Here is a 10,264-nt window from a genome sequence, read left to right as displayed (position 1 = left end):
CCAGGTGGCCCAGTCAACTGGGTTGCCCAGTTGACTGGGGAAGGGCGCCCAGACTGCCCAGTTAACTGGCCGTCTGGGCGTCGGGGGCGGCTGGGCGCGCCCAGACGGCGCGCCTAGTCGCCATTTCCGACCGTTTGCCACAATCCGGTAGAGGAGATCGTCGGAAAACTCCATTTTCGGCGATCTCCACTCCTTCCCAAGTAATAACAACCCAAAATTCCACATTTACACAAGGATTTCTCAAGAAATATGTATAAAATCATACTTTTTTCCAAAAATAAAAATATAAACATGGTTTTTTATGTATAAATTTCTTACCTTCTTCAGAGGGATTTTGGCCAAGTGGGTCTCCTGTTTTTCCTTATTTGTCGGTGACTGGGTCGACTGTGCTACAGTATTTTCCCGTCTCCTTCGGCTCTGCTTCGTTTTCAAGTGAGGGTAAAATTGGGATTTTCTTCATTTTTTTTGGTTTTCACTGTTTTTTATAATTTTGCCTTTTTTTTTTCATTGGTAAAAGGCCAGTTTGAAAAATTGGCCGGGTCAACCGGCCAACAGCCACTAATTCCTCCATTGTTATGTGAGTTTTCAAATTCACATAATCCAAAACACTCACTTCTTATAAAATACATGAAGGTAATTTCTAAAGAACTTTCAGTGGTTGCTGAAGAATGAACAAGATTGGACCAAAAGCACAAGAAGAATACAAGAACAATGCATTCTTGGTGATCTGCAGGAAATATACATTTCCAAAAGATTGGGAATAGGTGTGAGTGAAACACGTTCCGGCGAATCTTGGAGATTGTAGGAATTAGATCAGTGAATACAGTAGGTTTTCTAGGCTAGATTATACTGTAATTTCATACTATAAATAAGGGAGGTTACTGGCTTCGTCTTGGAGTTTATATCCTATTAGATTTTCTCTGTCAACATAATTTGTGTTTTTATTGCTTTTATATTATTGATTGTGGCATTCTAACCATAGGATAAATTAACTTGATTGACTAAACATTTAGAACAATTAAAAAGTTTGCTTTTACTTGGTTATTTTAATTCAGCAGTATTCACTTATTCATTCCCCTTTAGGTGATTTTAGGGTCGAACTAGTGACTTTCAACAATGAAGAGCAAAAATGGAAATGGGGGCGCTGGAATCATTTTATTTTTTTGGTTGGGGGCTGGGACATTTTGATTAAGGCTATCTTGAAAGCAATCCCTACATGTATGAATTGTTTGTCATGTTGTCGAGAGATTAGGTTGCTGATTTTGCAGTTTTGGTGGGGATCAACCGAGGGAAGGATAAAGATGTCTTGGGAAGTTCTAAGGGAGAGGATGAGATGTTTCCTTCAAATAACTTGGTTTCTTTGAATGTGGTGAAGAAAAATCGACTATTCATTGCAATATCCCCATATATAAACAAAGTAATTTGGCCAAAATAAGAAAAATATGCTTATGTTTTCTTAGATTGACAATGTACAATTAAAGTAATAATATAAGAATATGAAATAGGAAAATGAGAGCTTTGCTATGTCCGAAGGGTGAATATACAATTTATTTTTTCTCCTTTTATTGCACTAGTAAATAAATGCTAATATGCATATTCTAGGAAGGCCTAACATTGAGCTTATTTCTTCTTCAACTAATAACTATAAACAATCTACTTCCACCTTCTACCATCTTTTATTCTATAAACATGATAAACAAATCCGATAAACCATTTAGGTTTTTCATATTTAAAAATTAAATATACCAATCCAAATAACATTCCACATCCATACCCTATGAGGACAACTTGCCATGTTAATCCATCTAAGACACTGAAATCATCTTCTATCTGTGTTGTCGACCCTAGAAGCTTCGGTCGTGTTTTGTCATTTCTACACATTGTTATCAATGGCAATCCACATAATTTGAAGTTGTCAATATATGAATAGTTAGGAAATGTAAGAAGCTGCCCTTGCTTAGGCATTGGACCAACAAGATGATTGTAAGAAATGTTAAAGGATGACAGAGTTGTCAACTTTGTCAATTACCAAGGAATATCTCCTGTCAGTTGATTTGAACTAAGGTCCAAAGATTCAAGTGAAATAAAATTTTCTAATGATGGGAGATTACTTGTGAAACTATCATTAGCCAAGTTTAGAGCGTGTAGGGCCTTGAGCTTTCCTATAGAACTTGGAATATCTCCTTGAAATTTGTTGTTTGATAGATCGTAGCTTGTACAAGGTCTTCGGATGCTCCACAGCTCATACTCGTACCCCTTTAGCAAAATAGTCGATAGATAACTAGAGTATAAGTATTTGTCGCCAATTTCATTTTCACTCGCATTAATCATGGCTTTGAAATTCTCTAAAAATTCAAGTGGGAATTGGGTCAAATAGCCACTTTTATAATACACTTTGCAAATATAGCCTTTGATCAGAATTAAAGTTTTAAAATAAATATTTTAAATAAAAATTAATCAGTTACCTTAATTACCCTTATTCCATCATAGTAAACCCCCCATTTCCCTTCTTCTTTACGTGCTGCCCAAATTAAAAGAAAATGCTCGTAACCCTAAATCTTCTCCTCTCTTGAAGAAGGCGACAATCCCAAATTGAATGAAACACTTGTAACCCTAAATTCTTTTCCTCTCTTGAAGGGGAAAGGCGAAAATCTCTCTGAAGAACTTCCTCTCAAACGACACTACGCGAGATTTATGTAATCAATCTCGTCGATTTTCTTCCTTCATCCATTGTGAAGTTCCAATAAGTTGCTAACTGCTACAGCTACTGCCACCCCATGAATCACTTCCTCCATTGTCACGAATTATTGAAAAGGTATTTCCCCATTTCACTTCCAGGAACTAATAGCCTAGTGGGCTATCCTCAAATATGAAATTTTTAGATATTTAGAGTTATTGGCTGACCAATAATTGTATTGAAAAACCTTGATATACAAATTTTTAGTTCATGTGTGCTTGGCCGAAATTTTGGTACATTGCTGTTTTCAACACAGTTTTTTTCCTGTACCAAAGTAGAAATAAAATGTCATTTTCCTATGAACTGTAGAAATCTGCTAGCATGTAGTGTGTCTTGTGTGGATAATGATCAATTTACCGACAACAGTTATAAAATATATTTTATTTTTCGACCATAATGGACAAGTCGTAACCGATAAGAACTTCGTGGGGAAATAGGACTTGATTTATTGTGGCTTTACTCACTACCTTGATATGTGCCCGAATGAGTGATTAACTTGCCTATAGAAGGTCTCCAATATAAACACGAGCACCAGACTTCGGAGAAACATTAATCCACTGGTTTTTAAGAAAAATATGAAGGCCTCCAAAAAGCATAAATAATTCTATTGTAAAATAACATCGACATCCATAGATATAGGTCAATGAGATTACGTGCTCCAATAGATTTTCTAACTAATCAATTTTTGGGGGTGCAACATGAATTTGGAACTCGGCTAGGAGTTTTATTAAATATGGACAAAAATTCTTAGAGCCATAATTACCGAAAATGGGTGATGCGGCATCGCGACGTTGAAGAAAAGGAGGTGAAAGATGAATATAATGACATTAAAGAATTGGAATTGTAATGCTTTTAAAAGCCTGCGGTACAACAATTGAGTGAAATAGCACTACGAATTTTCAAAAATAGAAAATATGATTTATCTAAGTTATTCTTATTTATTTTAATACTAATATTTTGTGAAAGTTACTTTTCTAAAGCTTTCAATTTCTTTACCGAATGAGCAGTATTATATCATTCTATACGAGATTTTTATTATTAGTTTTTTTAATTAAGTAATGCTTTATTTTGCCTTTTGTGAGGTCCCTACTTTGTTAGTATAGAAGTAGGCACCTTTATGTCTGGTTCCATGTTCTGTTGGGTTTACATCCTAATTTTTTAGACATCCAATTTTATTGTCCATGAAGAATTGATATACATATGCATTGGGTGCACAATCCTAACATTCTTCTTTCATTTGTTAGTTGCATGCCTATGCATATACTTGAATGTTAGAGTCCAGCAATCATAATACAAAATCATTCTAAAAAGAAAAGTTCAAATCTGAACATTTTGGAGGATGTGTTCAACATCTTCTTTGTATCTCATCAATAGCAAATGGGAGAAATGTAACTCTCTTAAACCTTAAAATTTGTGTATTTTCGTGCATAACCAACCATTTAGATTTTTTATTTTCTGTTATCCAAATCTGCATCCATTTTGAGTACTAGGTCTTGACTACTTACTACCTATAATTAAATTGAATGTAAAACACTAATTAGGCATCTTTTCCCATCTAATCCTAGTTACTTCACAGCATATCATATCTTTGCTAGATCAAATTGAAGGCATAGCCGAGGTTGGTGGATTTTTTTATATTAGTTTTATTTCACGCGGATACTTTGAATGTACTGTTTGTATTTTTGTCGATAAGATTGGATCAGTAATACATTTTAGACTGTTACTGCATTTTGGAAAAAAAATAAAGAAATTATATTTTTTGGGTTTTGAAAAAAAGAAAGAAAGAAATCACTAATTTGGCTGCTTTTCTACTTTAAATGCAGGAATATATTTTCTCCTGATTTATGTTTTTCTCTTTTCTATGTAATGCATGTTTGAAAACTCAAAGTCCGGCCTTGATGAAATTTTACTAGCACTGGAACATTGTTCCTGGCTCCTCCCCTTCTATTTATCTAGTTTTTTCTTTAAGTGCCAATGAAAATGTGGGTTTTCAATATGTTAATTATTATAGAGTTTTCTATAGTTTATTAATCTAAAGGTTCAGAAACTAGAATCTATGTGGAAACTTGAACATGGTTTTAGTGGAAACTTGTGATTGCGTAGAATGATGGTAGTAAGCTGAAATCTTCACGTCTTCTTTAGGAATTCTAAAAATGTCACCCTCCTATTTATGTAATTCTGAAAATGTCCCCCTGTCGTTTATGTAATTCTGATAACTTAGCATGATCATTTTATGTTTTTCATCATAGAAATGGAGCACTCATTTGACTATGTGATTCCCATTGAACATAGAATTAAAGGCAAGCCTTCTCAGAAGTCTTCCCTTCAAAAACTTGACTATGTTCAGGAAATGTTAGATGATGTTCATCAAGAAATGCTGATGAAATCTTGTTTCGGACAACTATATTGAATGAAGCGTATACCTTTCTCAGCACAGCTAGTCCACCAACTTGTAATGAGAATGATTGTAACCAAAAAACAAAATGAGATCTGGTTTTCATTTGGAGGTACGCCAACACGATTTTCGTTATACGAGTTCTCCTTGATACGAAGTTGAGAGCTAATGAGGAGCCTTTGTCGGAGCCCCATATTGTGAATAATGATAGATTGGTGAAGAAACACTTTAAAAAGTGTAAGAAAGTCATAATGGTGTACAATTTGAAGAAAGCTATTGAAAGTAGTGGTATGGAAGACAAGTACAAGATTGGGCTTGTATATATTTTGGAAACGGTACTACTGCCCAAAGAAAACTACACATACATAAATTTAGAACACTTGTCAATGGTTGATGATCTAGAGGATTTTAATAGTTATCCTTGGGGGAGAAAGGCGTTTGACCGCATAATAGATGTAATCACGAGAGACTGGAGATCGTTGGTGAAATCATACTTGATAAATAATGAGAAATATCTATATTCAATTTATGGATTTTCACTCGCCTTCCAGGTAATGCTTTTAAAATTACAATTGATTATTCATTTTATTTAGATTGTAATATTTTGCATCTTAAACAGATTTGGGCCTATGAACCCATACCATCTATTGGACGGAGATATGGTGAGAATCTAGAGGAGGCTGACCTTCCCACAATATGTCGATCGAATTCTTCTGAAATGCCTAACTCCAAGGATATTGGTGCAAGTCTGGATGAGCTAAGTGTAAGTAAATTTTAAATATACATCAAAATAGATAGTGTACTTTATGACAACTAACTGAGCCTCTCATTTTTCATATAGATTGTTGTTCATTGCACACTGAAGCCTACACCGAAAGAGGCGTCTAAAGCATATTGGATGGAGATTCATCGATTCAAGGATGAAGTAGAGGATCCAATGTTTGATGTCTTTGTGGATAAGGAAAATGTAGCAGATTCGTCCATTTATGTTGATTTTCCTCAGCAAACTTGTCAGTCTCCTAATGCCTCTAAGTCTCCTAGGGATCCATCTTCCTATCATACGCCACCTACTTCTACAGATGCTCATACATTTCATCTGGGACCATCTATATCATATCCATCTAGAGATGAGTTCGCTCAAGAATTGAGAATGCAATTACTACAGATGATAGAGATTTTAGAGAGGAAAAATGAAGGGTGAATAGATGAGATGCGATCTTACATAGACCAAAGGTTTAATTGTATTACATCTTTGTGTTAACAAATTGATGAAAAGATATCATCTGTTGTGGAGTGGATTAAGAATTCTAACCAGTCAACAACACCTTACACGTATCACTCTCCTCTTTGTAGTGGATTTATGAATACTGGAAAGGCATGTGATGTAAACGAGGATCCACTTGTACATGTCGAAGTTCAAAATGATGAGAATAAAGATGGAAATGAGGAGAGACAAGTAGAAGATTATGTGTTGGCAAATGAACCAGTTCTTGTTAAAGAAACAACGTTGCCCGCTGATGGCAATGAACAAAAATAAGTAGCTGATATGAATAACTGTCCCAATGGAAAATGAGCAAAGACAAGCAACAGATTTGTCAAATGATGATCAAACTCGTATGGAAGAAAGAGATACCTTTGTACCGATGTATTCTATATCACATGGTGATGCAATGGATTCCATCCCTACAGTGGTGGAAGATGAGTCTAATAAGTCAAGTCAGAATCGGCGTGGGATGAGAATCAAGAAAAGGTCACTCATTCTTGAATCTCCGTTCACAAATCCGGAGAAGAGGAGGAAGCTTCACAATGTAAACGCATTTAACCCATTTCGATAGCTAGATCCGGCTTAAATGACTTAGAGAATTGGTTGGTTAATGCACCTGACAGGTAAATATTCTTACATTAATTATTTTTGTGAAGTTGTAATATGTGTTCTTATGTTATTTGTTTTATGCAGTGAACATGTGGAATGATATTGTTCACAAAGCCAAAAAGTTTTTTTGTTGAAATTCAGAAGCAATTTGGATGGCTCAATAGTGATGTAAGTATTTTAGCATTCTATGTTTTGCTCATACTTCATTTCATTTTTAAGTGGCTTTATACATTTGCAGCACATTGAAATATCGTTGTTGTTGATGAGGGCACGAATACATACATATCCTATGTTCCCACAAGATTGTGTAATTTTGAATTGTGCTTTTACTAACATTTGCAACAAGAAGTTTGAAGATTTTGAGCTGTATAAGAAACAAAAAAAGCCAGTAGAAGACTTTAAATGGTTGAAAAATATGACAAGACATATATATGGTAAAAGTCCATAATGGAGCAAGAGATGAGATTCTTGTACATCATTGTATATTCCCTGCAATATGGAAATGAAGCACTGGATTGCACTTAAAGTGGACATTGCCGAACGAACTATATACGTATATGACAGCATGAAGAGTTTGACACGTTTTGGAAAATTGTAAAAAATCATGCATCCAATTGTGAAGGTAATTTCTAGAATGATGAAGGAAAGTTTGTTATTCGGGGAAAACTACTCACAGAAGCAGTTTCTATGACGCCGACGTGCAGACATTCCACAACAAAAAATGCGCAAATAATCTATCTTTAAATTTTTTTAGATTTTCACTCATTTTGAGAGTGTATATATTTATTATGACAAATATGTATTTGCAGGGGAGATTGCAGGATATACGCTATCAAGTTCATAGAACTCTTATCAGCCGAATTAGACATGAAACTTATGTCCGATGCTATGATTGAAAGTTGGAGGAAAAAACTAGCCGCTGAAGTTTTTGCTATGCATTTCGATTCATAATTATTTTTTTGGTATATTTTGCATGTTTATGTGGTCATAAGATATAGAACTCTGATGCTATTTTTGTCTAGATGGTAGTTTTTAAATGATTTAGTTGGAAAACATATACACGGATCCTATTTTTGTCTAGTCAGTTTTAGATGTTGATCAGTCTTCCTATGAAATTTATGGATGTTGATTTTGTCTACTCAGATCTGGATGTTGATCAGTTAGATTTGTCTAGTTTCTTTGGATGTTGATTTTCTAATCAGATTTGTGTAGACGGTAGTTTTTTTGGATGTTGATCAGTCTTTTTTACAAATTTTGTTATTTTCATTGTACGGATGTTTCATTCAAATATTGAACATGATTGAAAGGGAGATGCAATTTATCATGATAACTTATCTATACGGTGTTGAAAAATAGACTATTATACGAAAAATAGCAGTTCTGCGTTTAAAACGACAGCGTGCCGTTTGGGTCATATGACTAAAGTGTTCCCCTAAAGTACACCGAAATGTGCTATGCTTTTTGTACCCTAAATGGGTCATACTTGTAAAAGGATCGCATGTACTGAATGATTACACGTGATTTTTTGTATACCGTATACCTTAAATAGCACCCATACGAGTAAAACGTCAATATGTTGTTTTGACTCAAGGACTCTCGAATTCACTCCAAAGCTAGTTGAAACATTTTAAAAACACTGTATGTTGAAAAATTATAATATAGGTTTAAACCCTATACCCTAAACCCCAAACCCTAAACTACAACCATACATTTGAAACACTCAGCTGTCGTTTTGGGTAAGGAGGTATCGGTTTAACTCTGAAACTAGCGCAACGATGTTTGGGACATGATACACATCTGGTACACGTTGAACGACTACACGTGCTATGATTTTCATACCACACTTGCCCCTTAGGTTGTTCTTCATTGTCAAGTGAAGTGTAGTGTAGTTGGTTTCCACCGACCATAGAGAAACTCACTATAGTTTCGACAAATGTGTCGATCGTAACATCGAAATGTAATTCAAACCTTCGTCCTTCAATTTTCAAGTGCTTACGAGCTTCATTGCACCAAACGGACACGAAATGTGGAGAAACGTCGCCCATACATTTGAAACGCCTAGTTGCCGTTTTGGGTCAGGAGGTACCAATTTCACTCCAAAACTAACACAACGATGTTTGGGACACGATACACGTCCGGTACACGTTGAATGACTACATGGGCTATGATTAGCATACCACACTTGCCCCTTAGGTTGTTCTTCATTGTCAAGGGAAGTGTAGTGTAATCGGTGAGACTATAGAGAAACTAACTATAATTCGAAAAAATGTGTCGATCGTAAAGTCAAAATGTAATTCGAACCTTCGTCCTTCAATTTTCAAGTGGTTACGGGCTTCATTGCACCAAATGAACATGAAATGAGTAGAAACGTCGTCCATACATTTGAAACACCCAGCTGCCATTTTGGGTTAGAAAGTATCGGTTTCACTTCGAAACTAGCACAATGATGTTTGAGACATGATATACGTCCGGTACACGCTGAACAACTACACGTGCTATGATTTACATACCACACTTGCCCCTTATGTTGCTTTTAATTGTCAAGTGAAGTGTAGTGTAGTCGATGGGACTATAGAGAAACTCGCTATAGTTCAGACAAATGTGTCGATCGTAACGTTGAAATGTAATTTGAACCTTCGTCCTTCAATTTTCAGGTGATTACGGGTTTCATTGTACCAAATGGATACGAAATGAGTAGAAACGTTGCCCGTACGTTTGAAATGCCCAGTTGCTGTTTTAGGTCGGGAGGTACCGATTTCACTTCGAAACTAGCACAACAATGTTTGAGACATGATACACGTCCAATACACTTTGAACGACTACACATGCTATGATTTGTATACCACACTTGCTCCTTATGTTGTTCTTCATTGTCAAATGAAGTGTAGTGTAGTCGGTTCCAGCCGACCATAGAGAAACTCACTATAGTTTTGACAAATGTGTCGATCGTAACGTCGAAATATAATTCGAACCTTCGTCCTTCAATTTTCAAGTGGTTACGGGCTTCACTGTACCAAACGGGCACGAAATGAGTAGAAACGTCGTCCATGCGTTTGAAACGGCCAGCTACCGTTTTGGGTCAGGAGGTACCAATTTCATTCCGAAACTAGCGCAATGATGTTTGGGACATGATATACATTCGGTACACGTTGAACGACTACACGTGCTATGATTTGCATACAACACTTGTCCCTTAAATGGTTCTTTATTGTCAAGTGAAGTGTAGTTATATATATATATATATATATATATATATATA

The sequence above is a fragment of the Olea europaea genome, chromosome 12 (genome assembly GCF_002742605.1).
Source record: "Olea europaea var. sylvestris chromosome 12, O_europaea_v1, whole genome shotgun sequence".
Lineage (NCBI taxonomy): Eukaryota > Viridiplantae > Streptophyta > Magnoliopsida > Lamiales > Oleaceae > Olea > Olea europaea.
The sequence above is the reverse complement of the archived record's forward strand: the minus strand, read 5'-3'. Positions refer to the sequence as shown.